Source organism: Buteo buteo, chromosome 17 (genome assembly GCF_964188355.1).
Source record: "Buteo buteo chromosome 17, bButBut1.hap1.1, whole genome shotgun sequence".
In the NCBI taxonomy this organism is placed as follows: Eukaryota; Metazoa; Chordata; class Aves; order Accipitriformes; family Accipitridae; genus Buteo; species Buteo buteo.
In genome coordinates, this window is record NC_134187.1 from 12837969 (window position 1) to 12852985 (window position 15017).

At 42.4% G+C, this 15017-nt stretch overlaps 1 protein-coding gene across 5 annotated transcripts in view; it reads left to right on the forward strand.

Moving 5' to 3' along the window:
- Positions 1 to 14340: 14340 nt before the first annotated feature.
- The window catches only part of CYRIA (CYFIP related Rac1 interactor A), a 59067-nt gene continuing 58390 nt past the window's right edge, over positions 14341 to 15017 (forward strand). For 4 of the 5 annotated variants that reach the window (XR_012653306.1, XM_075049099.1, XM_075049097.1 and 1 more), the window contains exon 1: positions 14757 to 14892. The gene's annotated coding sequence lies outside the window, so the exon portion shown is untranslated. Of the gene's footprint in view, positions 14364 to 14756; positions 14893 to 15017 lie in introns of those variants that run through there. The other variant, XM_075049101.1, reaches the window with a different exon arrangement.

Here is a 15017-nt window from a genome sequence, read left to right on the forward strand (position 1 = left end):
TTTAGCATGCTTATAAACAAAAGCTAACTGAAAGTGTATACCTATAAAGAAGAAAAGCCATACAAGTGTTGATCAAGAACTGACCTGGATGTTTACAAATGCCTACAAACATTGTACTTGTGATAGATCCCATGTTGTATCTGAATGTCTGTAGTGCCACATATGGATCTCTGAGGCAAAAAGCAATTAAATGCCCCAACAGACATCACAGGGCTGCCAGAAACACCAGCCTCTGATGAAGATTCAGAGCAGACCTGTACTAAAAAGGGTCATTGGATTTTAAAATAGTTATTAAGAAAAATGATTACTATTTTCTCACATAACCAGTGAGAAGACAGAATTTAGCAGCTTTGCTTTGCTTAGAAAACTTTTTGCTCCTACTTTCCATCAAAATTCATATTTCTTACAGACGTAGAGTTGTAAAATAATTACACCAGGACCGAATTTTGCAGGTGTTGGCCCTGCTGCGTCATGGCAGGGGCCGTGACTGACTGTGACTGGTCCCCCCCGGGCTCTGCCACCCTCGGCTCTCCACACTCCTGCCCAGCACCCTGCTGCTCTCTGGCACATCATTGGAAACGCAAAATTTCCCAGCTCTTCCCAAGGCGCCTTCTGCAGGAAACGAATGGGAGAAGCTCAATACTCCATACCCTTTGCACAGGGCCTGGATGGGCAGCTTCAATCCCAAGGAACGCTGCTCTCCTGCCTCGCCCGCGGTGTGCGTCAGGAACGCGCTGACTGTTTGTGCCCCTCACATGGCTGAAGCAGAGTCCCTGTTTCTCCTTCCTAGAACAGGCTTAATGTGTGAAATAAGGGTGTAGGTGCTTGCTCTAAAATGGCAGCCATTTTAAGCAACGGCTCAAATCAAGGCCATAGGAGACAATACTGATGAAACGTTGAGGTATCTGAAATAAAGTGGGGGTTTTGAGAACTGCTTTCCAGATTAAGCCAGCAAATTTCAGCCTCAGCCCCAACTACCACAACTTGCATTCATCACTACAGGCATCACCTATATGTTTTGAGATGACAGCTTGTTTTGGGTTTGTGTGGCGGGGTTTTGGTCGTGGGGCAGGGGCTGCAGGGCCGGCTCCTGTGAGAAGCTGCCAGAAGCTTCCCCGGCTCCACGTCGGACCCATTTCCGGCCAAGGCCGAGCCCGTCAGTGATGGCGGTAGCGCCTCTGGGAGAACAGAGTTCAGAGGGGAACCTGCAGTGAGTGGGGGGAGTGGGATGTGAGAGGAACCCCTCTGCACATCCCGAGGGGAGTGAGGAAGGAGGGGAGGAGGAGCAGGGGAGGAGGGGCTGCCCCCACAGCCCGTGGTGAGACCAGGCGGCAGGCTGTCCCCCCCCAGCCCACGGAGGGGAGCGGGGGAGCAGATGCCCACCTGCAGCCCGGGGAGAGAGGAGCCCACGCCGGAGCAGGGGGATGGATGCCCCCCAGGATGGCCGGGACTCTGGGGGAAGCCCACGCTGGAGCAGGCTGTGCCTGAAGGACTGCAGCCCGTGGGAGGGACCCACGTTGGAGAAGTTCATGGAGAACTGTCTCCCGTGGGAGGGACCCCCCGGTGGAGCAGGGGAGGAGTGAGGAGTCCTCCCCCTGAGGAGGAAGGAGCGACAGAGACAAGGGGTGAGGAACTGACCCCAACCCCCATTCCCCGTCCCCTTGCGCTGCCGGGGGGAGGAGGGAGAGAAGACCAGCAGTAAAGTTAAGCCTGGGAAGAAGGGAGGGGTGGGGGGAAGGGGTTTTAAGATTTGGTTTTACTTCCCATTATGCTGTTTTGATTTGATTTTTAGTAAATTAAATTGATTTTGTTTTTTCTCCAAGTTGAGTCTGGTTTTTGCCCATGACCACAAGTGGTGAGTGATCCCTCCCTGTCTGTGTCTCGACCCACAAGCATTTCTTTATATTTTCTCCTCCTCATCCCACCACCAGGGAGATGAGTGAGCAAGCAGCCTCATGGTGCTTTGTTGCCAGCTGAACTTAAATGATGACACAGCTGCTATAGAAAGGTAAATTTCTATAATCATGTTGCATTTTTGTTAAATATGTTTTTAAGATTTCTTCTTTCACGTTCCTTCATAACCCGTATCATTGCTATAGCTATGTCAGTATTCCCAGCCCATTACTGCTGTTCTTAGCAACTTATCCAGGTCACCACAGCCATTATGCCTTACTGAAGTGCACACCGCACAGCACAGTCCTAATGCATCCAGCTGTGAATGGGCAAACAGGGATGAAGAGTCACATTTTTCCTTACTGCATGCAGGTAGTTTCTCTGTAATTAAAGCCATAAGAGAATTTCTTCATCAGATTCTCCCTTGGCTCCCTGAAGTTCCACTCCCAAATTCCATTAAAACTCAGTCTGTGCAATGTTTTTCTGCGCAAGGTATATAAAGTCTCCCTTGTGAACAACTGTTTGCGAAGTGATGGGTTTTTGTTGCACTGTAAAATAGTCCTGATATTTCTATATATACACAAACACAGGTTACTTTACACATGCAAGTACTTCACAAGCAGTTTGAGCTATATCACCTTGTGCTAACATAAACAGGCCCTTGACAGCTACAGGACTATGTAGAATACAGTATTATAAACTTTGTAAGACTTCAAAGATGAATTCTCATTATTAGAGTTTTTTTAGGTTCTATTATATGCACAAGGAAAGGCTTCAGCCTGAAGGGAAGGAAATCAGAATGCTCAGGTCTATTTAAGAAAATCTAATAAATATCACTGTTCATTTTCAGCTCTTACTTTACAACTTCATGCCTCATGTTTTCTGTCTAAAACTCCTCTTGGTATGTTTGTGATTTTTCACAAACATTGCAGTCTAGAAGTTCAGTGCCAGCTAACTTTGCCTTCTATCATTTTTTTCAATGACAAGAACGTGCACACATGTGTTTCCTGCTTGAGGTGAGGTTCATATTTACAGGATATGGAAAGTTAGCATGACAAAAGTAATGACTGTGTAGAAGGAAATTCACTTTCGTTAACAGGCATCCTATTTACTCTACTGTCACCTCACATAATATGCTGCATACCATTTCAGACACCAAAGTTCTTTTGGTGAAAACTTCCTGCACAGAAAATGGAAACTTTGACAAAAAACAACAATAACAAAAAAAAAAGAAAAGCTGAATTTACCCTGGAAAAATACATCAGTTAGATCCTTTCCTCAGATACACCCATCCAGCTCCCATTGAGTCCACTGGTCACATATGAAATTGGTCCCAGAAGATGATATTGAATTATTTGGTTTAATAAAAAATTGTTGGAAAAAATAGGTGGTTTTTTTTTTACCCACTGCATTCCACTCACTGAGAGCCCTGACTGTCTTCAAAACAGTTTTCCAAAACCTTTTAATTATGAGTGAAGCTTAATTCTCCTGGCAGTGGCTGAGGAAGGATTCCCAGTCAGCAGAAAAATATCCAGGGAGCTTGGACAATGATCCTCAGCAGCTATCTATAGGATTACTGTGGGATGAAGAAGGAAAGGAGTAAGGTTGCATTCATAAATCTTCAAAAAATGGAAGGAGAGACCCAGTCACTGAGTTAGAAATACCACGTTCAAGCTAGTGGCTGGATTTGCAATGATGGGGGAACTGCAGGGCTAACTGATGCTCTATCTACAGGCAGGCACCACAAGAATGAGTCATTTAAAGGAAATAATTTTCCATGCACTTAACACTACTAGTAGCCCTCTGCACTTAAAAACTGGGCTCCACGGGATTGCAACTCAAAGCACTGAAATTGGTATAAGACCAGGAGAAATTCCCATGAATTGATGCAAAGATTTTTCAGTTTAAATTTTTTTTTAGGTTTCCTATAACAATAATGGGGAAAAACTGTTTATTTGAGTGCTGCCAGAAATGGCATGCTTTGCATTATTGTTTTAAAAATGAAATATTTTGGATGCTGATTTCACTCAAGATTATAATCACCTGCAACAGTTCTTTTGCAAAGGCTGTAACACTAAAATTTAAAAGGACGGAATTCACCCTCATGAGAAATTATATTCTGTGCAGCAAGATTTGACCATAAGTCAGCTCATATGAATGACTGAATTGAGAGTCATGGCATAATATTCTTCTCTGCTCTGTGATGCATGGATTTAATTTTGCACAGTGATATGGATCACTGAAAATGACCATTTCCAGCGTTATGGAAGAGCTTGCCACTGATTAGAAATCATACAATGTAACTGAATTTAGGTACAAAAAGGCTGAGAATCAGTTTAAAGATCTGAATTTTAACTTTTGAGAAAAAATGTGTGAATGGTTCACTAGTTACTAAAATAGACCGAGTGTTACAACAGCAATAGCATGCAGACATTACTTGTGTAATAAAAATATGGGTGGTAACAAATTATATTGCTGTGAAGAGCAGATGAGGAGAGACGCCTACTGAAACCTGATGCTGCCTTTGAACTTTAAAATTTTGACTTAATAAGCTCTGCACTGGTGCTGCTTAGCAAAGAGCTGTCACGAAGGGCAGATTTGTTTCACAGCAGAGTTGCTTTATTAAAAATCCTCAGCATTTCCATAAAGTCCTGATTCAGAAACAGAAGGAGGAGTTACACTGAACTTGACTGCTGACCTGACAGTGAGAATGGAGCTATTGTACCCAGAACTGAATATGCATATCTGTGCTGCTTCTCGCTGAGCTTCACACGGCAGCTACCCTCAGAGGGAGAGGAACCCTTTAGACATCTGAAAGTTGCTGACTGCCAGACACTGAAACGCTGAACCAGACCCTAAAGTCAGTAGGTTTCATAGCCATTAAGAGGTGAAAATACAACTTTTAACCTTCTCCCTTTTTTCTCCATTTGCTGTAGGGTAATCAGTGGACTGCAAGCCATGTGCAGCAGCATGGCTCATGCCGTCATCTTTGTGCTATTCAGCAAACTGCAAGCTAGATGTGCTCAATTAATAGTAAAGATTGTCAGGGAAGCAGAGCTGGAAATGCTTATTTGGTGCTGCATGAATTGAACCTGCTTGTTTGACTAAAACATTAATTGCCTCACCGAGTCTTTTGCATTAAGCCTCCTCTTTATACTGTGCTTTACTTGGTGGGAAGGAGTCAGTACAGTTCAGTACAAAATGTGATACAAACTAATGCTTGGGAAGGAAAAACTCTAATGGCACATTATGTGTTGTTCATTGCATGGCTTTCCCTATTACTGCTGAACAATCAGGGTAAAGAAAATATCATCTGCAATCATTGGTCAAACAAATAAAACACACAGAGAGGAAATTCATTCCCTCATCTTGAACCTCAGCAAAACGCAGAGCTCCTTTCTGCTCTGCATGCAGCACGAGGAAGACCAGCATCCACCAAAGTCACACGTTTTTGTTAGATTTTAACTGAATTTCAAACTGTGATGAAGATAGATCTGCTTATGATTTGATCTAGTAATGATGGCAAGAAAAGGCATTTTAGTTGTTTTTTCCTCTGCTATCTTGGAGACATAGAGGCTGCCTTATCCAGGAAATATTTTAATTCTTTTTAAATCTTCATCTATGGTTTTCTTCTGTCTTCATCCTGATGGAAGCTCTGGTGCAGTTAAGACATTTTCTTATTAAGGCTGCTTTGAGACACAGCTCTCAGTTCAGTCCTACAGCTCCTTTTAAAAGTGATAGCAGCAGCAGTAAGCCATATCTTGTAAGCAAAGACATGTAGAAAATGCACTGAAAGACTTAAAGCAGAGAATATGCTTCACTCCTGTTACAAAATCTATAAGGAGCCAATGAAAAGCTTTTTATGAATTTCATTTGCTTTATGTGAAATTAATTGTGCTACAATTCAATGCTCAGTTCTTCCTTCTAACAACTGAATGAACATAGTTTTTGTCATAGGGGAAATAGCTTTCTGTTGCCACCTGTTAAGGAGCTAGGAAAGACATTTTGCATATCACATTGTCAGAGAAATACTTTGATTTGCACCACAGTGACAAAGCTGAAATAACTGTACAAGGCAGAACTGCAGGATGTCTAGCTAGGACTGTTGCAAGAAGCAATGCCAATGCAATGAGACTCTTTCTGACTCCTAGAAACTTCTTGTCACTACTGGTAAGTGAGGAGCTTCTCTCCCTAGAATAAAAGCTCAAAGCAACATCATGATGGAAGGTGGCTTTGGGGGCTTTGGGGTGAATGAATCCCAAAAGACACAACAGGGAGTGGGACAGGGGGTTAGGAGAAGTGACATTATTGGGTACACAGAAGAAAGTGAGATGGAATCAGATATTTCCTTCCTATTCATAGCAACTGATGGGAAAAATGAGGCAAAGATTTACTGTCTATTGTATGTCACTATCAGGGGGGAACTAACAGCAGCTTTCCAATGCCTGTGAGAAGGTTATCAAGAAGACAGGGCTGGGCTCTTCAGAGTGATGTATGGCGGGAGGAGGAGATACAATGCATGTACGTTGAAACAAAGGGAGGTTCAGGCTGGATGTAAGGAAAAGTCTTTTCAACATGAGGACAGTCAGCAGTAGAACAGCTTTGCCCAAAGAGGTGGTGCAGTTTCCATTCCTGGGGTTTTTCAAGACCAGGCTGGATAAACACCAGAGTAACGTACTGATCTCACAGCTGACCCTGCTTTGAGCAGGAGGTTGGACTAGAAACTGCCTGAGGTCCCTTCCAGCATGAATTATTTTATGATCCTGTGATCCTATGATTGTTCAATTTATTGTGGAAACAGGTCTTTTTCCACCCATATAAATGAACTTTCCTTTTATGCTTATAATTGACTCAGCATTAATCACTGTTCATTATAAACATCTGCTTGACATGCTGACTATTGACTTTTCATAATTACTGCTGTATTTATCTTTCAGATTAGTAATATTTTATTTCATTTACATAAAGACTCAATGCTTGCAAGACATGTAAGGTTATTTAGAGAACTCAGGAGAATGTGTTTAGTTTTCCTAGTTTAGATGCCAGAAAAGGCCCAGATAGTTTACTAATAATAAGGGCATTTACCTTTTTTTGAGCAGTTTTAACACCATCTGGAAGCAGGAAGATGGTATGTGGGCTACAATTATTCTAACTCTAATAAGAGCGAAAAAGAATAATGCACTTTTGGGAAGTGATGAAAGCATTATCTCAATGTTCTTAACACTTCTATTGCGATGTTGTTTGTATTACAAACTAGACAAATGACAGTCTAAGCTTGGAATGCCTAGACTGTAGAGGACTTAAATTGTTTTCATGTTGGCACCATCTAAGTGGAGTCTTTAACAGTGCTGTTACACTTAAATTTTCTTTGAATTTTTGATTAAAAGAGAGAAGACTCCTTTTTAAAGAGGTACCATTCTTGATTTTTCAGATTTTAGGTGAAAAAAACCAATTAATGGAAAGTGGGAATTTTTGTCAGATGACTAAAACATGTAAGACAATTTTAAACTTATCTTCTTTGTTCTCAAACAAAAAACAGAAAAGAAAATGGAGAGGAGCCAGTCTTCTACTGCCTTGCATGTAGTATAGGTCCTCTACAATTTGTGAAACATGGGTAAAGAGAAAAAAGAACCCTGCAGGAAAAAATCATTAGATTTACTCCTAGTGATTTTTATATATCCTGAGATTTGTTTTGACACAGCAAACAACAGATAAATTCAAGTGACTTTAACAAAACTTACAGCATATGCTTTAGTTTTTTTGCTATATCAGAAGAGCCAAATAACAGTAGAAGGGAGAACGAATTCCAGTTTTGAATTCCTTAAGTTTGCTGGGTGCTAAGTAGATGCGCACTCCAGGAACAACCTCCCCATCTCTCTCCATGTTATGCTGGAAGTTGTCACATTTACTCATGTCTTCTTGAAGAGTTGACAGGGTGAGCATACCATAATATGGTTCAGTCTGAACGAGGTGACCCAGGAAAGACCTACTACTTAAACTGTTTAATCTAACCTGTCTCATTTTGACTATATTAGCAAATCATCCCAGCAAATCTTTGGAGACTATAAACGCAGGCAAGAAGTTGACAAACAGCTGGGAGTGGTAATGTCCTTTACAGATACAGTGGAACTGAGAAGATAACATCCATTCACAACTTAATGCTCCTACAAAGGAGAGCCTGGATCCTGCAAATCCTTTCCAAATAGTCTATTCAAGACAGGGTATTAGGTCTCATTTAGTTTGATGTATTCCTTAAACAATTGTGCTGCATACTTAAAGCATGTGTTAAATACAGTATTTAAAGCTGCAAAGTTAAGATTTCAAGAATTGGGAAACATCAGAATCAAGATTTTAATATATCTTTCCTGTAGTCCAGTTGGGCACCTACCCTGCTTTCTGGCTGAGTCAGAGGCTACGTGTGTTGGTTTATAAACATCAGGCATTCGTGTATATGGAGTTTGCAAAAATATCATAATGTATATGTATTGGGATCCACACTGAGGTTGTATAGGCAATTCAAAGCCTGGCTTTTCCTATTACAAAAGCTAAGAATCTAATTTAGCAACCCAACCATTACTTTAACACGCTTGTGTAATTTCCTGTAACAACTGTTCATCACTTCATATATCATCAAATTGGAGTCCTGACCTTTTAACTCTCTAACAAAGATTTCAGTCAAACCTAAGTTCACTGACTGCCATGTAGCAATGGGGCAAACTCAGATGGCTGAAATTTCCATTTTCATCAGCTCTATCCTCCTCACATTTGAGAGAGAGCCTGTTGTACTCAAGGAAGGCTCTACTGGTTATCTCATGAAACACGTTCTGAATATTGTGTTGGTCAGTACCATGTATGAAGGTGAATTGGAAAAGGGGTCTTAGGCCACCTGAAAACTTTAGTGGCTCAGGAGTTGCTTCAGAAACTGTTCAACGACTCTTGCTATATGTACACTTAACTCTGATACACAGACAGGAAAAGCAACTGAGGACCATTTCAGTTGTCCAGTTTGAATTTCTTCTGAGTATAACTGGGTCCTACTGGTCAGCAGTGGAAAATTATTGTCTTAGAGTGGATCAATGATAGCTATCATGTTGACTGAGGACTAGCTGGTAGGGTTCTGGTTCAGTCTACCAGCTATGCTGCTACAGAAAGTTTCATTTATTGTTGCTGCTTTAGAAGGAACTATATAGGTCTGACTGTTAGAGAATTCAGGTTCAGTGATTTTGATCGAGGCTGAAAGCTCTTGAAGAACACAAGTAAAAAAAATGAATTCATCATTTTCATAAATGTTCTGCACTTATGAGGGTATTATATGCAGTATGTTTCTATAAACAGAGCCTTGTCCCAGCTGAACTCCTTAGACCTTCTCAAAACAAACAAAAAAGGTTTTCATAATAATAGAATGTACTGAAGATACACAGGTTTCTGTAAACCTTCTTCTATAGCAAATGCAAACAAGTCATTCACACGTACCCACCAAAATCAGAAGACAGCTTTCTGAAAAATGTCCTTTCAATGACATTGTCACACAATATGATAGAAACCCCATATATATCACTTAAACTTAGTGTTTGCTGTAGATACTGTGTTAGCTTATCAAATTAGCAAGTCAGCATGCATAGATGTGGTCAATGTTTGGAGCCTCTGCTCTTCTTCCCTCCATAAATTCTACGTGAGTTTGCGCAAAAATGCATCATTTTCAATTCAGAAAATAACAAAGCAGAAGCAGGGCTGTGGTGTGGGATAATCATTACTTCACAGGACACAGCTTGGGTTGCTGGTGCTTTCCATTTTTGAGTAAAAGTATGTGAATCATGTCAGATAAACATTTTAGCTGGGTAGATACACTGAAGGAAATGTTTAATAGATTATTTTTAAAAAAATATGACTCGCATAGATTCCTAGTCATCTATCTATAGCTCTGAACGATGGAGGTTATCCATCTTGAATTCTCATGATTCTTGCAGTATTGGTTACCTCATTTGCATAAAATGAATAGAATAAATTGTTACGAATCCAAAAATATACGGTTGCCAGGATACATCTTGCAAGATGCAAATGAAAATGGGTTTGTGCCGACCAGCTTAAAATAGTTTGGCACTTCGACATTTTCTTATTAACATTAATAGTGATAAATGAAACATTACATATCCAGTGAGCTATTGAAATTATTACTATTTGTTTTGCAATAGGAATATTATTTCAAGCAAATCTGAACTAATTTTTGTACAATGTAATTCCACTAAAATACTCTGCAGTTTCATTGTAGAAGCTGCATACAGAATGAATAAATATTCCATGTTTGCTTCTTGATAAACTTTTTAATTCGAAAGGTAAGTTTCCTCTTAATTGCTTTTATGATTTTCAGTGCTACAGAATTAACAACAAGAATCTATCAGTGTACAGGAACACTATTATTATGCTTTTTCCATGTATATGTGGATAAGGTAGTTACAGTTGAGAACCATACCCCCAAAAATTTCTAGGATCTAACTACATTCCTATACAATTACATAGCTAAAGTCCCATTATTTAATGTATATTATTCTGACTTGCAAAAAAAATGACTAAAATATAATTTATTTTTATTTTAAGCAATAAATTTTATAAATCTTGAGTATTTTTAAGCTGTATGCATGCATATCAATATCTTTAAAAACCTATACCAGAAGCTTAATGATACCACTTTCCTAAGTAGGGTTGTTTAATTTGTGTAAGATTGACAATGAAAATTAGTCGGCATTGAATGCCTAATGAAGACAATTAATGTATGAAATAAATAAATTTTTATTGTGTGCCCTTCAAGGTGTGTACATGTATTTTAAAGAGGATTATATTTCCTGTATATTGACTTCCAAACAGGTAGATAAACACAGGCCAGATTTCCAGCTGTATTCAGTTGAGACTCCTGTATTTTTGGTGAACAGTGTAGCTGCTCTAATCTGCCATGGTTGGTCCCTTATAAGCCAAGGGCTGGTTGCCCGTGCTTCTTCCAATGTCATGCATCAGTTGATACAGGAAATAAACTCGGGGTTTACTGCAATAAAGGCTCAATGTATGCTGAGAAAGAAAGCTCTTCAAGCTGAAGATATCTACAACAACCGAGATGCAGAAGTTCTCTCTGCGCCCCCAAAGTTGGTTCAAGAGGACAGAAAAATACTGACAAAACCACAGTAGCACAATTCTCTCATAGGAAACAATTTTAGACACAATTCAGAGTTGTGAAATGATAGATTAACTCCCTCCTCTCCTCTCATGGTTTGTTATGTCTCAAAAGTTACTGGCTTTACTCCTAATTTTCAGTGGTATAACTTAGAAGAAAATTATGTCCCTAAATTTCAAAATAGCACTGAGGTTCATCTTCAAAAGTGATGAACAGCTACAATTCCAAACAATATCAGTGGTACCGTGAATTATGCAAGTGATGACAGGATCATACTGAATATTCATCTAATTACTCCATAGAATATATTAGCATTATCCTTTTTTTCTGTGTTAACCACAAAAATAAAGTACTTCCAGACTGAAGAGATGATTAAGGGGCTGATTCAACAGCCACTGAAATTGAAGATGCTTTCCTTTGAATTTGGTAATCTCTGAACTGGGCTCTAAACCTCTCTTTTCCTGAGAATGCTCTTTGTACTAACCTTCTTCATGTCAGTCTGCACAGAGCTAAAATGAGCATTAAGAAAGATGCCCTTTTATTCCACAAATCAACTCCTACATGTAAAACTTGAGAAAACTGCTGGATAAATACATTAGTTCTGCTTAGCAAGTTAAACATCAAAAGCTGAAAACTCACGTTCCCATCTGTTCTGAGACTGCTGGTTGCATCCAGATGATCGTTAGTGCAATTCCGCATAAAGCTATAAGTTTCAAGACTTGCAAGGCACCATACTCTACAAAAGACTAGACAACACTCTTCCAGGTAGATAAAAATTCAAGTATTTGCCAACATTGTAGATGACTTTATGAATCATTCCTGCTAAAAAAAAAGAAAAAAAAAATCATCTCTATGTCACTATTCAAATTACAGCAGATGTTATGAGGCCAGCATCCAAAAAAATTGGATGAGATTGCTGCTATGCTGCAATGTCCCAGCTGAGCCCTGGCAACTGGTTGTGTATACATTGTCACAAATGTGAAATACAATGTGTTAAATTCCCCTGGGATTTGAGATTGCAAATCAGTTTCAGCGGGATTCAGTGTGAGATTCAGACTCCTAAATTTTAGATATCTGTATGCAGGTGTCTAAGTTCCCACTGTCACGAAGACAGATTCATTTGTGTAGCAATGGGCATTCTGAGCTACCTCTATGGGTCACAGGACCTACAGGAGATCTGATGCTTCTGGAAGAGCAGTAGAAAACAAGGCAAGATACCCAGGGGCATCTTAAAAAGCCCTGAGTGTTTCTGCTTATCCCACCCATGGATCAGGACCCGGGTCAACAGAGCCTGGGTAGCTTTGAGCTGTGATAACACAGCCTCTTAGTGGCTGGTCCATTGCATTGCTCACCAGAGAACTGACTGTGGGCACCTACCTGCTTCTTGTGATGTGTGAGACAACCATATGAAAGCACCAGACCTGGTCCCAACTGCTGACTCTAATGGGAGATTAGACTCCTAATTAATGTCTAAGAACTTTCAGGTGTTTGTATACCTAAATTGAGAGGCACAATTGACCTGTGTAAATGCAAGCACATCCTTTCATTTGAGAAGTTTAGGGTGTTTGATGTGCTGGGATGGGGCTGGTAGAAACGAGGCAGAACTTTTTGGGATAAGAGATGACTTTATTGAGGAATCTGAACCCTACCGACATGCCTCAAACTGAATTTGTCTCGCATCAGCACTGGGATGACAGTTCTGCACAGAGAGTCACTGTGGCTTGGCTAATACGCAAGTAACCCATTAAACAATTATTTCCTGGTCTCTCACGTCATTGTCCAGAGCTGAGAATCTGAAATCTATCACTCGCCTGCCATTTCCCCTACAGGCTGTTCAACTTCAGTCTTACGGCAGTATGTGACACTAGAGCTATGTAGATGTTCTACAGTTCATTTCATCAATATATAACAGTCCCTTTGTTTTTGGCAGGATTTAAAAGTTGGACTTTTCTAACTCCTAAATACTATCCATACCCAGAATCAAAATATTCTTCTGGCTAAGTCCCTGATGCATTTAGTGCAGACAATCTGACAGCATACACAACATGCACTAATAGAGTCAGAATATTTCCAAATTATGCGTAACAGCTGCCTCTTCTTTTGTAAAAGCATCCAGATGAAGACATGTCCATTATACAGCAGTCAGAAGGCATGCCCCAGAAAAAAAAGTAAAAGGGGACATTAAGCTGCTAGCTGGGACTCTGAGGTTCAGTTCTCCCTCCTGGTTCAAGTTTTACATGTGACTGTTCTTCCCGCTTGAAAGTGGAGCAATGCTATTTACTTCTTTTACAAGGTACTTACTTTGAGACTTGTGGAGAAAAAATGCAAGCCAGCAGCTTAGTGCTCTACTAAGCTGGGTGCTGTAAGGGTAGCTATATTAAACATGTGCTACAGTAACAGACACCAAGCCTTTTAATAGACTAAGTATGTCATTCAAATTATTTTCTAACTAGAAAATTTGGAATTTTCAGGCCAAAGAAGAACAGTTCAAGGACATCTGGATACAGCCTCGGTAAAGGCAAGAAGTTGAAGCGTGCAAGTGATGCCGCTCTGGGATGCCTGCTCAGTGGGAGTGACAGGCCAGAGTGTCAAGTCAGCAGCAGACCCTGCGTGCTCACAGCTCTACCAAACCACTTGGCGTCACAGCTCTTCAAAACTTGCCTTATTCATGAGAATCACACCTCTCGGTGCGCGCAGGCCCTTTCTTCGAAGCGTCTGCCCCAGGCAGAATGCAGCTGCGAACTCTCAGGTTCATTGGCACAATGCTGTAATGGCTTTGTGGTCAGCATCATGGCTTCTCACATCTAAAGAGCTCGGCAAGCAAAACCCTGGTATGAACAAATAACCAGATATTTCTATGCTGTACTTCCAATATTGTTACTTGTATGCTTTTTTCTTGGGTTTGGTTTTTTTTTCTTTCTCTCTTCCTGTAAATGACTCATAGGCTGGCTTTTGGGGAAGGGGGAAACTGAGCGCTGCGTAGCCACTCTTGCAACTTTAGCCTTATTTAACCCTCAAAGCAGCAAGAGGAAGTACAAAGTATTTTCACGAGCTGTGAATGGGCTCAGATCTGCTTTTGACGTCTTGAGGAAGTGCTGCCTTCTGCAAAGCCAGAAATGCAAAACCTGTATTTGCAGTCCCGCTGAACTCAAGCATTTACACACACACAGAGACCCGGAAAAAAAAAAAAAAAAAAGAGAGAAAAAAAAAAAAGAGCCCACCCGCTGGGAGGAGAGGGGATGGGATCTCTGCGAAACGGGGCGGGTTTGGGTCAGTGCCGATGTCCCCGGGCGCGGGTGCAGCACAGGTACCAGCCGCACGTCTCCCTGCCCTTATTTCTAAGCAGACCCCCCAGTCGTGCCCCCCCCGCCACCCGCCGGGCTGAGGAGCCAGAGGGTCCCCGAGTAAGGTCTGCGCGGAGGTGAGGCGAGGCGAGGTGAGGCGAGGCGAGGGACCCCGCTCCCCCGCCGCCTCCTGTCCCCGCTCCCCTCGCTCAGAGCCCCGCCGCCTCCCCCCCCCCTCCGCCACCGCCCCGGGGTCCCCTCCTCCCGCTCCTGCCCCCGCGGGCGCCGGAGGGCGCCTCCCCCCGCCTCCGTCCCCGTCCCCGTCCCCGTTCCCCCCTCAGCCCGCGGCGGCGGGAGGCGGGTCCGAGGGAGCCGCGCCCGCCCGGGGCCGGCTGCCGGCGGGAGCCGCACGCAGCCACCGCGGGGCGGGTCTGCGAGCGTCGCGCTGGGCCGGGCCGGGCTGGGCCGCGCCGCGCAGTGCCGCCGGCTGTCTCTGAGGCGCGGGGGATGGACGAGGGTCCCTGCGGCGGCGAGCGGCGACGGGCGGCTGAGGTGAGCGGGGAGACGAGGGGGAGGGTGCCGGCGGCTGCGCGGGGGCGGGCGGGCTAAGCCGAGCCGAGCCGCCTCCGCCGCCCGTTCCCGCAGCGCCCCTCGCAGCAGCCCCCCCGGCGGCGGGG